The sequence below is a fragment of the Pieris rapae genome, chromosome 4 (assembly GCF_905147795.1).
Source record: "Pieris rapae chromosome 4, ilPieRapa1.1, whole genome shotgun sequence".
In the NCBI taxonomy this organism is placed as follows: domain Eukaryota; kingdom Metazoa; phylum Arthropoda; class Insecta; order Lepidoptera; family Pieridae; genus Pieris; species Pieris rapae.
Window position 1 is genome coordinate 4,361,987 of NC_059512.1, and position 23,575 is coordinate 4,385,561.

Genomic DNA, 23,575 nt, shown 5'->3' on the forward strand with positions numbered 1-23,575 from the left:
TCAACTTTACTAGAGCAGCAGGGTTCTACTAAAGACATTTTTGGTATAAAACACATAATAATTGGGGAATGGTGTCTCATTGATAATTTACATGTACATAGGTATCAGTGCCTCATATAAAATCGGAAATGTTAACATCAAAGGTATGGGGTGATATGATTAAAAATTCACGAAACAAAATATTTTTTTCACAAAACAACTGACCCCCTGAAGTTAGCTATCGTCAATATTTTAGTTTTTTTCTACTGTTAGTACGTAGAATAAGGCCAAAGATAAAATTTAAAAAAAAATCTAGTTACGCCAAAGAAGTAAAACTTGTAACGCGTGTACACAAGATCATATACTTATTTTACATAGAAAGCATTTTGTTAAAAATTAACGATATGCGTACATTTAACAAAGGGATAAAGGAAATATATAATATCCACATAGTCTCCAGGGATTGAATCCGACAGTTAGCTGTCGAAACTCCCCGGTCTAGATTCAGTTTAACAATTAGAACCTAAGATTAAATCAATGCTCAGTTTATAACTTAATTAAGCAGTTGGATAATAACGTGTGGTGGTGGTGGTGGTGTAAATCAATTTTCATGTTTCTCGCTTCACTTTATCAAAGTGAACTCACGAAGTTCATTTAAAACAAAGACTGCTATGCTAATTTTGGATGTAATGAAAAATTGCTAAGTGGATCTTTTGTGGCAAGCCGAAGGAAAGAACTTTCTTTTATCATTATATATATACTACGTGCACTATATTTTAAGATGATTTTATATGTGAAACGCAGAAGAGGCTCACCTGATGTTAAGTGATACTATCGCCCATGGACACTTTTACCAGAAGAATCGCAAAAGTGAATTGTTTTATTTGGCTTTAAGCAATTGGTACTCTTTTCTTAGGATCCTAAAATTTTGTGGGTAGTTGTAATAAGGAAGTGAACAGTTATTCTTATAATAATAATAATAATAATAATAGCCTTTATTTCCAAAAAACTTTAAAATTTAGGGATGATAAAACGTCATTCAGTTAAGTTTTGGATTGTCCACTGTTGGACATAGGCCTCCTCCTTCCGGTTCCACTCGCGTCTGTCGCGGGCCAGGCGCGGCATATTCATTTATCATATCTCTTATTTTTTTCAGTTATAATATAGTTATTCCTCTTTATCCCTGGTATTGTTGGTAACTTTTCGACACTGGTTTTAATTCGATGTATAATATTATTATATTGTTCTTGGATATTCTTAGATATTTCAGTGTGTTGAACCGAAAAAATATTCTTAAGTGTTTCTTGTTCTAGTGGGTTCAGTCCTGATTGTCTGCCTTTAAATTGTTTTCTACTTTTAATTTTTGCTGAAATTTTCACTGTTGCCCGAACCATACGGTTGTCTGTCTGTTATTCTTATAGTTAACTTTAACCCTACTTAAGGTGATTAACACTTGCCAGAATTTTTCTAAAATAAATGCAATATTAAGGAACATAAGCATCTAAACGGCGCTTATAGGCGTCCTTTATCAAGCAAATATCGTGATTAATTTAATAATTTAACTGATATGACCATAAAAACATATCTCATTTTTTGTTAAAAATTGTAATAAAAATCAAATTATAGGATATTGATAGCGCTGAATGTATTCGGATAGTTTCCTTTTTAAATTGACAGACCCTTTTCTAGGATTGTTCGAGAAGCTCGGGTGATATCTAGTACTTTGCACTTGTATAAAGTGAATATAAAATGTCCTTTTTACGTCGCCATCTGGGTAAACATTCACAAGGTTTTTTTTATGCAAATGGTGACATTCAAAAATATCTTGCACTCGGCACTAAGCCAGACATGAATCAGATCATTAAAAATGTTAACAATGCCCTTGTTTGAAGAAGTTAATAAATATATTATACTATATTAAACTATACTCAACATGTCATAGGTTTCTTTTTAAGATAATTTGCATTATGTTTTTGACATAGTATACATATTCATTCTTAGGTATGGCATCACGGATCGTATCTAGTCTTATTTGAGATAACATAAGCAAAAATTTTTTTTTGTAATCGTCTCTATTTTTCAATAGTCATGACATGAATAGTTCACAATTCAAATGTCTAGTTACATCAATAAAAAATCTCCTTCGAAAAATATGTAAAGTCAAGACTGCACTATTTTAATACCTTTGAGCAGACAGACGTACATATTTATGTCAATTATTTACATCTGCCCTTGACCGACATGTCCCCGTTTATTTTTACAGACATTCATAAACGTGCTGTTAAATCTTTGTGTGTATAAAGTGGTAGCCTTTTCTACGTATACTTTACTTAGGGTGAGTTCAAGTTTTACGTAACGTATTTGAGGGGGGGAAAAACGTTACGATGCGGGGTTGGGATTGAATTATGCATTATTGTTAATATTACCTTCGACTTTCCGATACTAAACCACATAAATGGCAACTTTATGGAGTAATAAGTAGTATTGTCTTTTTTTAACATAACTTTGAAAAATTAAAGAAAAACACAAGCCGTAGAAAATTACTATGCTATTCCTATATTAGATCGACTGTAGAACATTTTCTACAGCTGTGATACTTTTTTGACATTTAACACCTTTTGTCTTCAGTCACCGTGACCACGCACGCTGTAAAGCACGCGAAACGTTTTACTATTTGGTACAGAAGATTGTTACGGCGCGTTACATGGGGGAGGGGAGGGGGGGTTAGAATCTCCAAAAATTATATGACGTAATCCTTGAACGCTCCCTTACGCGCGGAAACTGTAACCAGAATACAAATAGTAATTATGACGAATCGCATTTTATATCGTGTAGATTGTTGAATTCACACGTAACCATTTTCTTCATTTTCATCATCTTCTTCATTATTATGCTATTCCTATATAAGATCGACTTTTGTGTATATATTGAAAATATTGTTAAAATACTGCACGATATTAAATGACTTCACATGAAATCACAACCATCAGCAAAATTCTGTTACATAGAAATTAATAAAAGAGTTTATATCAGTAGTGCATTATGCAATAACCGACAAAGCTTTCAGTCGTGAAGCTCGTGCTGTAAAAGTTAATTGCCCTTATCTTGGCGTACGAGTGATAATAATATAATAGTCAATTCAGACATAATACATGTCTGAATTGACTTTTTTGTAATTGAAATCCGTTTACTATAGTTCAAATAACGAGCTATTTTATACATATTTATGATATCCTAAGCCTTTATATTAACACATATATGCACAGAATAAGTTTTGTCGTTTTGGTGTCGTTGTTACAAGAAAATCGTTTAAACCTTTTTTTATTCCTTTGTTTACATTTCCACTAAATAATTGCTACTTCCATTGTACTATACTAAACTTAGCAGCAGACTTAGTGAAGCAGACATGTGTTTGCCCGTGATTTACGAAAAATGTTTTCGGTGTTAGGTTATTTCTGACCTAATTAGATTAATAATGTAGGTTTTTAAAATAAACATTTTATATTATAATAAACTCCTTTACGATATGCATTGGCGTATCGCATACTGCACCCACAGTTTACGATAACATAAAAGTTAAAACTGCCACAAACAGTTACTGCGGGTGTGATTTAAAATTTATAGCCGTGAATATTATGAACCTTGAACTTAGTTATAAATATAAGAATTTATATTGCTATGCCTGAATTTTTATGACTATAATATGTGTTCAGAAATAATCAAATCAAAATATCATTAGTCAACGTAATGTACAGTTTAGCCAGGAACAAAAAAAGTTTCTGAATTAAAAGATAACGGATAGTTCTACGTTAGAAAAACTGGCAATAAACTCTCTGTCACTTTTTATTCGCCTATTTCTAACACCTATAACCAAATATAAGAAAAAAAACATATGTATTCATCATTTGTTTGTATAAAATAATACAAATAAAGGTTCAAAGACCACAGTATTTATAACAAAAACGCGGTCTAAATGCACCTCCTTAACTTAGTTGGTTAGTACTTTACTACTCACCTGTCACTGTCCAATACAGCTTAAACACAATTTGACAGGAATAAACTTAATACTACTTTACGTGCAATTACACTGATTTAGTGTTTATAAATGAAGGCGTAAACCAGAAGCCTCAAACCCAGGTGAGGCTGTGTTTCATAGACAAAAATTACTTGATTTTTAGCTAACTGTCAAGGCAGTTTAATTAAATATAAACACATTAAAGATACTCCAACATACCACCATTTACACTTATAGTAGATAATATTAATAAGATTGTGTCACTAAACTCTTACACACAAAGTATGTAAAATACAAAGTATTTATAAGTTACTTAACTAATGGCAGCAGTCTGATACAAGAGAGCTTAACGTATGTTACATTTCTTGAGTTCACGAGAGAAATGACGCGTGAAACTTAGTTGGAAATCTCGGAAAAGTTTCTAGAATACAGGCGCCTCGTTTAAATAAATATAAACTTTTTGCGTTTATGAGCTATATTTGTATATAAACTGGTTGAATGAACTGAATGAATGAATAAAAAAAAATGAATTGCTGCTGTTGTATCGTTAAAACTGAAGAATGGCTAATGATCTTGAAATATTTGTGGAAGTTCAGGGACGGTTTAAACGGTGGAAATTTGCTAGCTGGCTGCTCTTAAATATTTGAGGTCTTTATTGAATATATATAAATATATTTGGAAGAGAATGTATTAAAAATAATATAATTAAAATTGAGTATCTTCAGACAGATCTAATCCCAGCTGACATACTCACAAAGTCTTTAAATTCTGAACAAAAAAAACATTATACATTTTTAGAATTGTTGGGAGTTCAACAAAAGTAAAAATTGTTACCTACTAATGTACATTTTGATTGTATATCAAAATCTGTACCATAGCGACATCTAGTTATGTTAACTGTATCTATGTAATTGTCTATGATAAAATATACAAATCTTCCAACGCAATCAGTTGTTTCAATTAAGAGTATTTATAGAAGTTATTTTTGTTCACTTGGTTGTCATATAGATTGTATAGATGCCTTTAGAAATGTGTGTTTCATAGCTGTAGTATAAGTTCCGATCACTTTAGTATATTTACAAGATTTGTATTAAGTTTTGACAAAAATATATGTAGGTGATACAAAGTGCGATAGTGTGATAGTCCTGTTTTAATTCTACACTTTTAAATGTCTGATTAAAATATTTCACGGTACTGAAGGTTTTTATTAAAGCTGATTCAAGAATAACACATTGAATTAGTATTTTCTTAACAAAATCCTTAATTTCATTATACACAAATGGATACTTTATTCTCAAGAGTTGTGTAGGTCCTAAGAGCCCTTTATGTAAATACAGTAAGAACTAATGCTGCCCGCATTAAGTATTCGAATGAGGCTTTCACGGTACGTTAGTGTCCCCATGAGACGTGAACATATACGCCATGCTACATTGCTTACTAAATGATACGACCACAGTCTTTATTAGTTTTGTTGCTTTTTGTGATTTCTATACTCGTTTTGTTGCTGATAAATCGCGTGCTTTATTTCTGCATTTTAAACATTGAAGGTTTTAATGGTTGTATGCAAGTTGTGTGAATATGTCTACCTTAACTTATTAAATTTGTTAAATATTTTATAGATATATATTGCTTATATACTGAAGTTGTTACAAGTTTCAACAATTTAACTCAGCCTTAAAGGTAGATATTATATAAAGGTAATATTGATACAAACACGTGCTTATTAGCATATACACAAACACTCTCTTCGCTTATCAAGTAAATTACATTTTAATTTCTTACGACAACATTTCTTTCAATTTATTATTGAATAAAATTCAAAGTAACACAATTATAATATAAAAATCTTTGATAGAAAATAAATATGACACTAACTCTACTGGATTTGTAATAAGAAATTGGAAAACGTACAGGGAATATAATCCTATATTAGAATCTGAAATTCCAAGAAATCTGTATTTTTTGATCTAGTCTTATCTCAAGATGTATCAACTTGTGATACTATATAAAATGTTTTTTGAACTTTCTTAGTTACTTATTTACTTTTAATTATTTGTTCGACTGCATCTGTAACTAATAACTTTTTTCATTAATATTATTATTAATTTTCTTAGGTTAAGAGTAATTTAAATAACCCATATCTGTATTGAAAATATTGTATGTTAATTAATAAATTGTAAGTAAATACAATTTATGTAATACCGTATGTTACGTTTGATAATTTTTTACTGTAGATTTATTATCAATACACAAAAATTTCATACCTTAATTTTAATATAACCTATATAACTGTACCTATTAATAAACCCTGTAAGAATTGCCGTTAGCTATAAAAATTTATTTACAATGTACGAATCTTTAGTAAATTCTGTAACTCTAGTCACATGGAGATAATTAAAATATTTTCTGAAGTTCTAACAAAAGCCGAGAACTCCGAAGAGCTGCGATGTAATTAATTACGTTATGTCGCGGCCGTGACTTCACATAGGGTAGGAGTGTAGTGGGAAGAAATACATATAATAAAAAAAACCATTTCTTTATAAATTTTTTGGCGGAGGGGAAATTCAGCTGACACTATGAACCAACATCTATGCATAGTTAACGCTGATGCAGGGTCGGTGGAATCACTTTTTTTTTATAGAACCGGGGGCAAACGGGCAGGAGGCTCACCTGATGTTAAGTGATACCGCCGCCCATGGACTAAGTATCTTATTTATCGTATCTATCCATGGCCCTAAGTATCTGTTTAGCCCTCTGGCATTGAGAGTCAATGGCTAAACAGATACTTAGGCGGTAACCCCGTCATGTGTCTAGATTGCGTAAGGCTTATCGCCTCTCCAGTCAAAACCCTAACGATAATGAAACCGAAAGAACATATAAAAAATATACTTGACGAGGCCCGTAAGGGGCTGTACAGCCATTGATGATGATAACATAAATTTACTTAAATATATTTTAAAATTTTCCTAATGCATAGTGGATCATTTAAAACATAATTTTTAAAGCATGCTTTGACAATATTTTTTTTATATCTGTGTGCATGTTATTGCTGAACAGACAGTAGTAAAAAGCAAATTATAAATTAAAATAAAGTATGAATACAAGAAATTTAGCTGTACTAAAAACAAATTAAAAAGATATACTTGGGTGTGAGCATTTCAAAGATTTACTTATATAGTCAAACATTACCTTATATTATCAAGTATAAGCTTTATCTTAGTTTCCCAGGGCCTAGGATATCTCAAGCATTTAAAGGGCTCTGTCGTGACGATCTGATTGGGATTTTCGTTAGGGGCGCTTGATTACGTGGACTTTTTGTTGGTATTATCTATACATATATCTAGAACTCAATAATATATTTCTTAATCATTGTTTAGGCAGAGTTATCGTTTGAACGCCTTTTTTTCTGAAAGCAAATCCGATCACATCAAAGACTTTTCAGTTTTTGGGTTACGTCTGTGACACTAACAAGTGGTAGAAACTTTTCAAAAATTCGTTTCTGTAGATCCAGAATCTACCACCACAATACCTTTACCTCTCTATTCTATAAGTATAATTAAAAAAAAAGCTATCATCGAAAAATAGAAACAAATTTTAGTTCGGTGTATCACAACCTTTAATTATAACACAAATAAGACTTAGTACACAAGACCGCATACGAATGTTACTTGTAAGTTATACTTTAACTGGGAAACTTCACTTTGTTATTGTGATGAGGAAATAACTTCCTATAAAGTTTGCGGTCAGAACAATTCTCTATTTATGAGTGCATAATTTATGTAGTAGCAGTTGCTGTGCCGAATATATACAGTAAGTTATTATGAGGACTAACAGAAATTTTAAAAATAGAACTTGTGTGTTTTACATTCAAGATACCTTTCGTATTTTGTAAAGAAAGTAGTTAGCGAGTTAAATAAATGCCACCGTAATTATTTGATTTTTTAATACATATATGCTGCACTTCAATGTATGTATGTAATCTCTTAATTAAATTTCTGAATCAATTTCTAATTTATTCGAAAATAAATAGTTTATATATTTTTTTCTAATATTAGGTTGATATCAATCATTTATAGTTCCGTTAACTACTTGGGGCAAATATTTTTATATTGTTTGTTTTAAATGCATGTAATTAATATTCAATAAGTTTTAAGCAATAACTGGACTTAAAAGTATTTCTTCTTTATTTTGATGATCTATTTATTATAGACACGTGTGCAGACGAACACAATTCTTGGGTACAAAAATTATAAAAGAAAATATAACTGTTTCATATTTTGTTTATACACTTCTACACAATCTATATAAGAAAAAATGTAATCAATTACAACTTTTAAAAATCTCATCATAGTAATTTACACACGTATTCCAACTTCATCAGTGTAATGAAAAATAAAAAAATTCACGCATTTTCATAAAGTTACAAATGAGAAAAGTTTGGTCCCGCTGTTAATTTTTGTCAACATAAATTATTTATGTACGCTCAGGTCAACGGACGTTTTGAGAGTGATAAAGTTCTCTTACATTACCTAAATTTATTTATCAAAGGGTTTATGAATTATGATGTAACCTAATTTAAATTAGGATTGACATATCCTAACAAAAGTATCGCAATAATACGAATTTTGCTGCCGGCGTTAAAGGTACACTGCCACAGTGACCAAATTTTTTAAATTTCTTTTTATTCATTTTAAATTATTTTCATTACTTGTATGTTGGTTAAAAAAAATGTAAATATAAACTTCTGATATATTAGATTATAGATTCGTGTTAGCCTGGAACCTTTTAATACTTGCAGATATCAATTTTGTTTCAATGTCATTGTAAAGGATCACATTCAGTTCTTGAATACAAGTGGTAGCACAGATAATGACTATATATATAGTTAAATAAATCTATGTTTATAATACCAGATTTGATAATTTATTTAATAGAATTATATTAGTGATGTGCAAATTTATAGTCGAAAGAATATCTTCAGCAATAATTCGGTTAACATTTCTAAAGAGCAGAACGTAGACGTAATTGAAATATTTAAGTATACTTCGCGAGGTTCTATTCAAAAATAAGTAAGATAAGGAGAACCTTAGTTACAATCCTGGTTTTATGGATCTTTAACCGTTTATAGCGGGCCTACAGTTTGCAACCAACGATTCAGAATTCGAATCTACTTACATCTACGATACGATTTTTAAATCACGGCCTATAATCTAAACGTTTCGTTAAGGAATCTATGAAATGTAAACTTTGTGGTATGGTGTTCCTTTAAATATATAACTTTTTCATTGTTACGTGTAATCAATTTCAGATATAAAGGAATATGTTTTTAAGCTCCGAAAATATTTATATAGTTATCGGAAATAGTTTATCGGATTTCCGTTCGAACAAATGCCTCCCAGCTATCGCCACGCTAGGAGAAGTGAATTCATGTACATGCTGAATTATCAAATATCGTGTATATTAAGATGGCATGTTATCGTAAACATTATCATTCATGTGCGAAGGTTTTGAATAGTTATGATTATAATCGGCGGTAACCAAACATATCGGAGACGTGTCGTGTCCTTTAAACGCCAAAGTTATGCAATCAAGACGCAGGTTTAGAGGGAAGGAGGACTTTATAGGTGATAAAACTTTGAAAACCCTCGCTCCATCAAAGTAAAATATACTTCTCCTAATAGATTTTTGTTGAATGATTTACATAAAGACGATTTGATAAATTTCACATTCTATAAACAAATACCAATGGCAATACAAAATTTAAGGTTTGGGCCTAAGTCCACTGTATCGTGAATTCGTCAATTGAAGCTGCTTCTGATACCTAGTATGTAATTACACAGTTTATTCATTCACTCACTGACTCACTCATTCACTCACTCACACATTTGCCCCCACACACTTACTCATGCACTCAGGCGTGTTGATAAAAGTTGAAAAAAATAAGGTGAAATAATGTAAATATTAAAAGGAATTTAGAATTAATTTTGTTTATGGAAGAGCTGGGAACACAGGTATTTTTTACTTAAAAGGGTTTCCAAAACTTACACCTAGGAATGAAACTGTACTTAAAATGAAAAAAAAACACTTTTTTATTTTATTTTATTTCTTTTATAAGCGAATAGGTGATGAAGGTGTGCCGATGTCCTTACAATATTTTCCTTCATCGTATGGGCTAGTGATATTGCGGACAGAGCAACAGAAAGTGCATTAGGACACAGTCGGACATCGAAGATACCTCAGCATGAGAGTCGCAACATTCTATAGATAACATAAAGTTGATGTTTCGCCTTAACGCGCTGACCATAGTAAATATGGTATAGGTAAATATGGTGGCAAGGCACTTTGTTGAATATAAGTTTTTTGGTGGTGTTTCAACATTTATTAATAGGTAAAATCAGTATTTTATGCTTTATTTGTCATGTGGTATGTGTATTGATCAATTCTATAAATTAAAATACAAATTATTTAAAATTTTACATACAAGTTATTAAAAAAAATATCTATATTTTCATCTAAAAACACATTTCATCAAACCCTTATTATTTTATTTAGGTAGATCAGAGTCTCGCAATACAAATAGTGTCTGGTCAAAGTAAAGACGAAATACAAGATATATATTAATAATCGTAACAACAGACCCTCAATAGCTTATTTTGAAATTGCCCTCGATTCTTAATCAAAAAAGGTAAGTTAGAAATAATATAATCTTTATTTTATCCCATTCTATATTTTGTATATATTTAAGTTATGATTACATTAAGGTATGGTACTTTTTTATTTGGTTTTACAGAAACCGATTTTCTGTAATGGTGTCGTCCAATTGTGAAACAGAACCGGTGGAGTAATTTGCTATAACGATCCAATTTACGTAAAAGATCCTAGAATCACTTACTTTTTCAAAGTGTGTATAGTCCTATATTTTTTTAGGTATTAGTTTAGAGACGCAAAATAGTAGCAATTACGTTTGATCAGGCTTTTTGTTGGGGATAGTAGTATTAGTTTTACTTAGAAAAGAACTATAAATACTTTTTTATAATATTAGAATGAAACGTCTGACGCGAATTAATAACATTAATTATGTGTTACGTTTTACGTTGAACGATTGCTAATAGCTTAAAAAAATATTTCCATTATAGAAGTTACCTTAAGTGTCGTACTCGCGATAAACAAAGCTGATCGATATGACAGGATTCCAATGGATTTTGTAATGGAGAGTATTTAGTAAAAATTTGTGATGATATATATGTAATTGTATATTTGTTGAATGCGCACTGTTTCCTGAACTAATTCGATAAAGTGCACTTCCAGATAGAAAATACTTAGAAGGCAATGACAGCTGAACACTACAGATAAGTAGCTTAGCTTCGTCTCCGCTATTTTTAAACCGGGCAAATCCCTAATGCGAAATTTGTATGTAGAGAGTTACACTCAAATCCTTCTGTTTCGTTTATTTATTTAGAAATGTTGTTTATATTGCTGACGTGGAGTTTCTTACGGTTTGTTACTGGAATATTTTTCTCAGTTAAGTTTGGTATACGGAATGATAAAATTAAAATTTCATTTGTATATATTGTTCAATAAGTCTATCTAGTGACTTTTTTTGATTTCTGACAAAACTATATTTGTTTCCTTTTGGCTAATAGTTAACGATAGCTATCCTAAATAGCTATCTAGCGTTAATGGGATAAAGATTCCTTACCTGAATTAGTTAGTTGTTCAAAATATTCTTAGAATAACATCTAGATACAATCAGTGGCTCTACAACCTCAAAATGGTAATTAGCCTTCTGTGCCTGACCCATGTAGACTATTTGGGTCTGGGGTAAGCCGGTTTGCTCACGATGTTTTCCTTCACCGTCCGAGCGAATGTTAAATGCGCTCATACAATCTCATCGGTAGCCGAGGATCTAATAACATCATATTAGTAAAATTAATTTATTCAACAACAACACGTGGTCCATAAACGAAAATATTACACGCCTCATTGAAAATGTATACTCAATTCACCAAGTGCTTTTCTAAATAAGAATCCTGATCTTCGCGCAAACCTTTAACACAGGTCTGTCATAAACATATATAACAGTAAAAGAGAATTGTTACGGCTGATGTTAATGTACCACGAAATTGAGTACGTGCTGTGCGTAAGTTTAAAATATCAATTTTGTATGCAAAATTGTATGTGTAATAAATTTTCTGATTTTGTTGGTCGTAGGGGATTGAGCCTCCACTGATTGGCTGTTTGTATTCAACGCTTTTAGTTAGCGAAGATACGTGAATTGTTTTCCTACGTGTATGTGTAATCAAGTATTCATTAAGGGTTATTGACATTGTAATGTTCTAGGTTTTAATTATGATTCCTCTTTTTAAATATTAATTATTAGTAAATGAAAAACAAACAATATTCTTATACTATAAAATTGTAAAAAGGCAGCAATGTACTAAATAATAACGAAGTTTATTGTAGTAAATTATTCACTACGATTTTAATTTTTATTTGTTTTCCATTGCTGATATGACTTCTATAGTCAATTTCCATTTTTACTTTTAATGGTAAAAAAGTATAAATAAATGGATTAGTGTAAAAGATCAACATAAAACGAACTCTGAAATGAAACCAATGGTTCCAGATAAGTATCTAACTTTTATAATATATAGAGTGGAAAAAATCAATTATTAATATATAAAAAATTAGGATATCACTGATAACTAAAATAAAAACTTTTAGAAATTATAGTAAAATTTAATCAGATATTTGGCAACGAAAACTCATGCATAAATGTATGCATCATACATAAACTTTAGCTGAATAAAAAGTAAGGTTGCTAATTTGCATTTAGACAATCTACATGAAAATTTCTTTGATAATGTATCCCATCCATTCTATGTAATGACTCTCACTAATGAGACGACTAACAAAATTCGCGCACGAAATTTTTACGTTGCGTAATCAGCAGTCGAGTTTTGGAATTTAATGAAAGACTAATTAATCGTTTCGACCTTGAAATAATATTTAACACAAATTTTTGTTACAAAGTTCTTCTTTCAGAAAGCTTTTATCGGTTCTCTAGCTTTGAAGCGAACGATAACAATTTATTTTTTTAAATGATTTACTCGATTGACGAATTATTTATTTAAATACGTAACGTCGTTAACTTATTTAAGTTAACGACGCTACGTTTTAAACTTACTAAATTGATGAATTTTGATGACCATATAAATGGAATAATCAATCAATATTTTATATAACAATAACTAGAAAAGTGGACCCTTTCCCTATGAAAACGCCGTTCTCTGAAATTTATACCAATTACTTAATAAATGATGTACCGAAAAACCCAATATTGAATTATCTTAATATGCGTAACTCTTATGCCACGAAATTAACTTATATGGTACGAAAGCTCTGATTAAATCAGAATTATATTGAAAATTACAATGTAGCAACACAGGTTCAGAAAACGTAAATTATTTGAAGCAAACACTTTTTTACCAGATTGCAGCTATGTATTATTGTAAACTTTTTTTAATTGTTTAACATAATTTTAAATTTATCCGACGTTTCGCGTGCTTTACACCGTGACCACACGTGAAATTTAAAATCATGTTTAATAATTATAAGTTTACAATAATACAAAGTTTCAATCCGGTAAAAAAGTGTTTTCTTTAAATGTGTAACAGCGGTGTTAATAAAAGACAATAATAAATGATGTATTCATTTATCTAGAAATAAATCAAATTTTTATTAATAATCTTAATATTAAACAAAGTTTGGTTCCTAAGCGGAAATTTTAGCCGTAATTAATAAGAACGATTTCAATAATCACGGTGTCATTATAAAACATAGCGTATCATAAAGTAGTATATTTTACGAGAGCTCGTTTAAGCGAAACGGTTTTATGGAGAAACATTTACAACAATGAAATGATGTTAACGATATGTTACAAAGTTGATAATGGGTGATAAAAATGATAAAGGTTAGCCAACATTATGCTTTTCGTTCTTGATATGTATGAGGATTTTTCAAATTGCTTCTATTGCCATAACGAAATCGTTGCTTAAACGATTAACGTTAACGAAGTCGATATTTGGGATTTCTGAGTAAGAAGAGAAAGACCCGAGCGATGGACCGATTTTGATGAAATTTATTAAGTGCGTTTAAGTTCAAGATGTTTTTTCTAATTTAAGACGTGTGTACAGTACAAGGTCTGTCGGGTCCGCTGTTCATATATAATCTACTAGATTCTTGTAGAAAAGAAACTAAATTCTAACATGAACCGTGATGAGGAAGTATATAAACGACTAGGAAAGAAAAATAGAGGCTGCCACTTAAAACCCTTGTAGACTTTATAACGATGAAAAACGTATATAACTATATCATAGGATCATCTCCAAAACATACATTTCAAAGTATATCCATTGCGTAGTCCAAATTTGTCATGAATTGATCTAATCTAATATTTAACGAATTATTTAAAAATCTCCAAGTTTTCTTTTCTGATTGTAATTCTTTTACGTATTGGACTATTTAATATTGTGAGCGTAACAGAGCGGAAACGTGCACTCGAATCGAAAGAATAAGAAAGTAGAAGACATTTTTAAATGGAAAGTGCGAGGGGTGTCCAATAAATAGTGAACACCCCTCTACATTCTTCACTTGGAAAGAAAAAAAACAATGTCAGGCATAGCCCAGACATTAGTAATCGATTCTTTTTTTTTTGAAACAAAATTTTTATTTGCGTCGAGTCTGAATAAAATGTAGTTCGCGCGGTAATAAATATTTCTGCTTGAAATATTTTATGAAGACAGACCAACTTTAAGGGTTTATGCTCCCCTATATTCGACGGTTTCGCGTAGGTTTGCTAAAATTAAGGAAGAAAGAACTTTTATTAACGACGACCTGTTGGAAACACTGTATTGGCGAAACCGTTACTGTTTGCTCTATAGCAGAAGAAAAGTAGATTACTATTGATTGTGTCCATAATATGACAACACAAATATTTGGTATTGTTAAAAAATATCAACGTGCTGTGTACCCAGAATCATTTCTTATGGGACTGAGAGTTTTACAAAACTATTTGGGTTTGTTTAAACAAAATCTTGACCGATTTTCGGTCTTTTATCAATTAATGTATTAACGAATTGACCTACAATCATTATATTAAGCATCTTACGTTTGTATCTATTTAAGCATTAAGCACGATAATTGTTATTTATATCACATTTCGGTTTCTAATGATGTATGCATGTAATAATTTTGCAGACGTAAATACCTTGCCGTATACCAGGGGTTCCCACCGATAGCATTGCCATTACTTGCTGTTTACTTGTGATTTTTTTTCTTTGCTAGTTTGTATTTTTTTAATACGGAACTGGACTATGATGATCCGAATCCTACAGTGCGATACCTGAGTATTTTTACAATGAAGGAATGAAACTCCAGCCAGCTGAATTATATGTTATAATTAAATTTATGAATAAAATTGGTGACGTCATATTTACTTATATTTTTTTATAAATAAATAAAATTATAAACTTGCTAGTATTTACTTCTTACTTTATAAGGAATTTTAGATTCGAAGAGAAAATCTAATTTGCCGCGAATAAAATAACACATTCAGAATGCACCCGAGCGTATGAAGTTATTGCAAAAGTCTGAATTTCGATAAAATCACAAGAGCATTTTCACTTAAGAACTAGCCGTCACCGAGAAACCTTGTAAAGTTACGATATTGAAACCCACAAGTTTCAATACAAGCCGCGGGACGTGATTTTAAAATTCAGTCTAGTGAGTTTTATTAAAATACCTTTGACTTAGTTGACCTTGTTAATGTTTTAACATGACCAGGTTGATATATTCAATATTTTATTAATTATATTGTAAAAATTATAAATTTGCTTCACATTTTTACTGAGATTATAGAAATATAAAATATATAAGGAAAATGTCTTGGATATCAGAAGATGTTTCGATTTTTATATAATTTTTACGTTATTTATTTTAGAATCAATCATTTCGATGTGCTACTAATGTATCCAGGATTTTCACTAAGATTATTATTACAACAGTACGTTGACCTCCTACTAATAGTGGTAAAGAACCTGTAACCTAAGCGACTGGGACGTGGGAAAGTGTACCATCTCCAGCATTGTTCGCCTAGTGGTTACGCATACAATTATTAATCCGCGTGATATGACCTTAGTGTTAAAAGTTGGACAAATATAAACAATTCAAATTCAGATAACCGCCTACTCGGATGGCCGCGGATGGTAACTTAATACATAAGTGTAAGTTTTTAAATAGCTATATCTTCATACGAAAAATTATAAACTTTTACTTGTCATTATTACCTTTTTAAACACAGCGGCGGGCCCGTCGCGTGGGCGGGCCCGCACTAACACTTGTTCTCCTACTCTCTTCTTGATAATTACTTCACTACCTGAAAAATAAAATATAATTTGGCATGACACTTGACAAGTAATTATTATGATTATTAAATTGTTCTAGCTCTAATTCATTCTTAATCCAAATAAGATAAATTTGTAAAGTAAATGATAAACATTTTTTGAGTATTATATTTAAAAATCCTTGTTAGAAGCTTTTTCTTAACTCACAAAGAAATTTGAGACTACAAATTAAGTTATGTCAGGAGCATACTTTTCTCTTGACAGGTTAGTATAAAAGCTTTGATGAAAATTTAAGGGATTATAAAGTGATGATATGGATAACAAACTGTTAGGTAAAAAGTAATTTAAGCACAAACATAATCTCACTGGTAACCTATAATTTAGAAGAACTATGTTTTATAATAAACTATCGTTTACTGTATTCAAATTTAAATTCAAAAATCATTTATTCATCTAGGTTACATAATGTACGTCTTATGAACATCAAAAAAGAATTAGAAGCATTTAATGTATAATATATATTTAATGTATAATGTATACATTAAATGCTTCTAATTTTACAATTACTGCCAGTTCTCAAATCAAGGGTGTAGAACGGAAGAGAAGAACTGGCAATAAACTCTCCGTCACTCTTCTTAATCGCCAAGTTTTTTCTTTTACACAACGTTTGTAAGGAATAAAGAATAATAAAATAAATTAAAAACAAAGATTTGTCCTCTATCAGCAGGAGGCATGGTGAAATAGGAGCACGCACTTACATACTCGTGAGAACAACACTCAAATACGTAGTAGAAACAACATATCGCCGTGGTCGTCAAGATTTATTAAAATATATATATATAATCAAAGAATATATACATCAAATTATACACTTCACTCTACGAGCGAGTGTTACGATAACTGAAAATAAAGTGTTGGTGAACAGAACCGAATTTTCTACGGAAGACAATGACAATGATGGCGCTTTTATGTGGGACACGCGCAAATAACAAATTAAATAATAAAAACTTGTAGATATATGAGTCGCGTCAAGCTACGGGACCTATCCATAACGCACGTCTTATACAAAGACATCTCGCGTGCATCTCAAAAACCTATTACTGGATAATCTTCACCGAGTATGTAACAAGTATGTTATGTACTGAATGGCTGCTTTTATTCCTTTTGTGTTCTATCTCGACTTCCGCAGGCAGCGGCGGTTGGCGTGTCGCCAGTTAGAATGTGGTTTAAGGTGCGGGCTTGGCGATTAGCCGATTGGACATAAACGTTTTATCAATTATTGGTTAAGTGGTTAGAACGACTCCAGATAATATTATGGAAAGCTGCTAGTGTGTGAAGATGCCGATAATGATGAATTCTCGTTATACTCGTATCGTATAAATACTTATCTCTGCAAATGTATTAGATATGTAAGAATGTGTAATCTATGTGTTGATAATTATTTATGTGTGTGCATATAACCGACTGGGTATTGTCCCACAAAACAATAATAAAATTTAAATTTTATTGTTGATTTTTGAGTTTATACTTATCTAACGATATATATCTTAACTAACAATGTAATAGAAAAATATTTTGATAAGTATTTACAAATGTGTTGAACGAACGTTCCGCTTCCCTTCATAAACTAAACCATACAATAAGAAATTTGTGTACATAATAATATGTAACTTGTCAGCGAGTTATAGAGTTCAAATTTAATAAATTTAACATTAAACTTATGAGGGTACCTTACATTTTGCCTGCATTTTGGATGCATTTGCATTTTTAAAGAGCTCATCCGCTCAAGCGAATGAATTTGCTTGAATATTAAATATTTAGTACGTTTTATGAACAATATTAAGTAGATTTAACAAGGTTTTTGTATGAAAATTTTAGTTTAATTAAAACTTTCCTCTTAGCTTTTGAATTTATTTGAGTAAATGAGTTATAACTTATTTCCACAGTGTTGTGATTTGTGGAATTTAGATTCTTTTCTAAATTAATGGAATATAACTGTATGCAAATTTCTATTCAATTATTCTTGTTTTTTATTCTATATTATTTATAGTAAAACAAACTTGCTATAAATGTTATTTGGTTCTCTTTTGCACAATGGAATTTCTTCTTTATATTTCTTCTATTTAATGTAAGTGTTATAACTTTAACACCATGTGGGGTCATCCAAATACAATTTTTAAATTATAACAATCTGATTTGGAGTATAAAATAATGTAAGGCCATCGTCGACATATTCAATCCATAAATTCATAAAACAATATTAAATAGAATCTCTATTAGTTTGGTTTACTATAAAAATACTTGAAAAAGATAAAATTCACGAAATAGGTCAATGTACAAAGGCTTTCTGAATTATTTGAATCGACTATATCAATAAAAGCTTGATTTAATGGAATGCTAATGGTTTCAATCGGGGATTTTATTGGATATGGTGTATTTATGGCCTTTTTAATTTGTGGCAATTCGCTGTTTGGAATTTTAATGTCCTAAAATTTTAATTACACACGGTTCTCGATTGATTATTCTGGCGATCATCTATTATCGCTAATATCAATCTTTCTTGTAACACTTTTAAGTAAGTCCTATATGATTCATGTTAACTTAACGTTTATCTTGGAAAGTGTTTAAGTTAAAGCAGATTCATAAATATTGGGCCTTTACATATGAAATTGCCTTTTGTATGGGAGAACAAAAAGTAGATTTAAAAAAAGTATAATATATTTAATTAGCCTAAGTATGCTATGTAATATATATAAGATGCCATTGCTATGTACGCACTTTTGCCATCTTCTATGTAATTTATTCATCCTGTTATTAAAAAAACCATTCGGACGGGAAACGATAAAATCTTTGAAGACTGTTTCGACTTCCCCAGCAGAGTTGAATTTTTTACCTTGCAACAAGTTATCCCAATTTTGAAAGTTATGGTATTCTGTTTAGCAGCAAGCTAAAGCATTCGGTAAGCAAGGTCCATGAATCATGGTTTTTGAAAAACAAATGCGCGAGTAAATAGTTGTAAATAAATTGACTTCCGAGTTCCTCATCAAAGAGGAGATTTATGAGGTAAAAGTGGCCAGTACGATAAAACGCTAATTTCATATGGACCTAATATTAATCTGTCTTATAACGCTTTTAAGTAAAGCCTGGGTTTTCATGTAAACTTAATATACATTTGAAAGTGATTAAATTGAAGCGGAGACGTAAATATAATCTATAAACTATAAATATGTAAATATAACTTATTTATTAAATTATAACACTGAGCGACGCACATAACATTTAAAAAAGACCATACAAATCATAAAAAGCTTAATTATATAAGCTTTATTATATTTATCTTTAGTATAATAAACGAGTGATATCGATAAAACATTCAAGAATGTAATGAATTTATGGTGATATGTTATTATTTTACAATTTTATTATGTTTATAATCAATATTTATAATTTACAGTATAGATTATATTTTGATGATTGTATTTGTTTAATATGTTTTACTCGATGTAAGTAAGTTGATTGATTCGATACCGACAGTTACGAACATAATGACGAGTCGTCTTGATATGATCTAAAATAAGTGAGGTTATTCGAACCGATCCGCTTGACCAAGACGGACCAAGCTGTGTGGTTGTTTATGGATATGAAGTGTTGGAAATATATAAAATTGTTGTAACAAAGCAGGCGTTTTATATTATACACCGAGAATCGAATTGAAGAGAATTCGAGAATTCATCATAAGAATAAGAAAATTACTGTAAAAGTCCATGAAAAAATAAAATAAATAGTTACTTAGTTGTGGAACGACGGACGTCAAGGTGATATTTTATATTCTGCCTTGACGACCGATGATGAAACTCAGCTGCAGGTATTAATCCGAACAACTCCTCAGAACATTCTCCATGGTAAATGCGATAAAAGATGCAGAGATATCCCACATATCTACGTAACGCCATTGGATTAAGCCGCTCAGAAAGTGACTGGTCGTCGAAGATTCGAATCGCTCTTCGTTGAATCCGGTCAAGCGGAAGGAGCTGGTACTGGGGGACTTACGCCCAGAGGTGAGAAGAGTAGTCCATATGGAGCCAAATTTGTGTTTTGTACCAAAAGCGATTGTGTTTTAACCAATCAAACGTTTCCATCTTAATCACAAAATAACCTATAAAAGACGGCAAATCTAAATATTGCAGAAATTTATAAACGATTTTTATAACTATGTTAATTAATTTAGTTTTACCTTTCAAATGTCAAGTCAACGAGAATTATAAATGTCGATTGGCATACATATTAATTAAAACACTTTATTGCATAACTTTAATCACGTTTGGCATATGCTAAAAAAAAGCATGAATTGTTAGAACACTTTATGTATTTGATATCAAGTTATTTAGTTCAATTACCAAAGATTTGCTTAATTACAAGACAATTTAAATACTAGTGAGGGTAAATCGTTTCTAACAAACCAATCAGCAATAAAGCTTGGTACCTCAACTCCCTTCTAACGACTTCCTAATTACCTTTTTATGTACACCTCCAGAAGAGCTTTCATCAATCGAATCCACTTATTGATATGCGATATTTATAATATCTACCCCTTGTAAATTATTATTTGTCGTCAAATTTTATTTACTCTTTAAAAATTGGCCAGGAAGAAAATATCGATATTTTTTTTATAAATCAGAAAGAAGGAATTTAGAAATATTCTTACGAGTTCTTTTTCTATGTCCTCGACTATTTGTTTACTTTGACTGGTAAAATGTGAGATTTTACTTTTGGTAAACTAAATTTCATTGGGATACAAAAATAGTAAATACAATAAAGCGAGTAGTATAGGCTGTATCAGACCTTTTTAAACTACCCGCTTCATGTGAAATAATTTATATAATAAAATAGATGCCGAAAGATGTCTCAATGTTAAACAGTTTTATATGATTTTATTTTGTAGGTTTCTTCACGTTTTTAAAAAATGCCCTTTCCGTATCGGTGTAACTGGAGGACGAACCCAATTTTTCTCGTGAAATAGCAAGCGAGATAAGGCTATCGACAGGAAATAGCCATGTCGTTGAAGGCTCTACAAACGAAATCGGATCCCTTTCCTTCCCGGGGTTTAATTCCCGCCCGCTTCTTTACGATAATTGTGATTGAAAAGTCTGTTTAGACATTAAACGTAGTAATGTAGATTAATATAAATGGAACAGATTGAGATGCTTAGACATTATTTAGGTATGTGAAACACATTAATTAACGATTTTGAGTTTTCTGAAATCCGCACAAATACCATTTAAGGCAACTTAATATTAACGCAACATATTATTATTATAATATTGCAGATGTAAATTAACGTTTATCAGAACATCTGTAGAATAAGTTTTTTTTCTGACACATACTAACATTATGTAGAACTAGCCTGTCAAGGCCTTTTAAAACCAATACTACCAAAATCAAAAATCGAAATTATAATTCGTTAATTCAGTTTAGATGCGTCACATGCGTACAAAATTCGCGAAAGAGCAAGACTACGCCATCCGAAAATTGAAAAACTACCAGGAGGCCTAGTTGTGAGAAGAACGGGCAAGAAACTCTCGATCTACATAAGAATTATTCAAAGAAATATGTCATAAACCACAACGTCATTAAAGTTACATAAGTAAAAAAATAAATAAAGATCTGTTCTGTGATATTACCACATTCAGCATTACATACATATTCACAACACTTCGTCAATTTCACCCTTTAAGAAATTTCCGTCATAATTTCTAAAAGGCTAACACACTTCTGACAGCGTGGTTGTCAATAGCACTGGTGTCACTTTACATCAGATGAGCCTCATGCCGTTTGCCCCTGTCTTGTAATAAAATATACGCGAGCGTTTTATCACGTTCATTGGTTAAATCTATTTCAGAGATTTTTTTTCTTATACAAATACAGTGGATTGGTTGCCAATCAGTTTTCAGAATTTTCTTAAATTGGAGTAATAAAAATTACACCTGAACCAGAGGTTTGACAAATCATTTTTTTTGTTTCTCAGAAATTGTAAGGAAATAATTAAAACTATACAAAAACTGATAATGGGTCGTTTCTATATTTTTTTATTTAAATTTTTTTAATTATTTCTCGTATATCTATTCAAAATAAAATTTATCACTTCCGTTGTTGTGTTATGTACCTATTTTAGTGATGTAAGTAGGTGATCCGCCTTTTATGCATTTCTGATTACCAGAAATAAAACCCAGACGAGTTCGACTAAGTCATGATAGTTTTAAAAACATTCAATTTAATAAATGTACAAACTCTATATACAAGCTGAAATTTCTACAAAGTTTAATCTTATAAAGGATTACGAGATAGTATGGAACAAATACAATCTTCGCGAATATGACGCTGAAACAATATCCTTAGATCAACACGTTATTATCTTGAAGACGAGCTTTCGTTTAATTTGTTAGTACTGCTATTATTCGAAGAACAAATATTTAATTTAAATTTTGTATAGTATGATGTAGTTAAGAAATCTAATGGAATTAAAGTTAGTTAACTTATTTTGACTCAATAATAGCTCTTTTAACTGCCCAAAAACAATATTGTTATTAAATAAAGTAGTGTATTGTATTTAAATAATTTGAACAACCTGTATTGATTTTCAAAAAAAGTGATTTACAATGCTTACATAGCATATGTAAGCTCTTTTAACTGCCCAAAAACTATACTGTTAATAAATAAAGTAGTGTATTGTATATAAATATTTTGAACAACTTTCATTGATTTTCAAAAAAAGTTATTTACAATCCTTACATAGCATATTATGTAAAGATTTAGTTAGTCACTTAGCAAATTATGTTGTTATTTTTCTTTTTTTTCAATAGTCTTCTAGGTCAATTCGTTTAATTAGTTAAAAAAAAAGAAAAATTAAGTTGAAGAAAACACAACGCAGTGTACGTAGTAGATACAGATGAGGCAAAATTTGTCAATATTAATTTGACTGGTGACCCAGTTTAATTAAACCTAGCTTAATAAAATATTTGGCAATAGGTATAGTAGGTACAAATGTGTATTTTTCTTATCCGTTACAAATAAATGTTCCACAATTTGAATTTGGAAACCAATCTTTTTTAATTCCCACCGGAAACAAAAAATACAGTACATGTTTTCGAAGCTAACCAACCGACGGATAGCAATATGT

At 30.6% G+C, this 23,575-nt stretch overlaps 1 protein-coding gene across 1 annotated transcript in view; it reads right to left on the reverse strand.

Moving 5' to 3' along the window:
* Positions 1 to 23,575, reverse strand: part of LOC111003415 (RING finger protein nhl-1) — a 63,887-nt gene that overhangs the window by 20,632 nt on the left and 19,680 nt on the right. Inside the window, exon 3 of the mRNA XM_045634775.1 lies at positions 16,342 to 16,430. The gene's annotated coding sequence lies outside the window, so the exon portion shown is untranslated. The remainder of the gene's footprint in view (positions 1 to 16,341; positions 16,431 to 23,575) is intronic.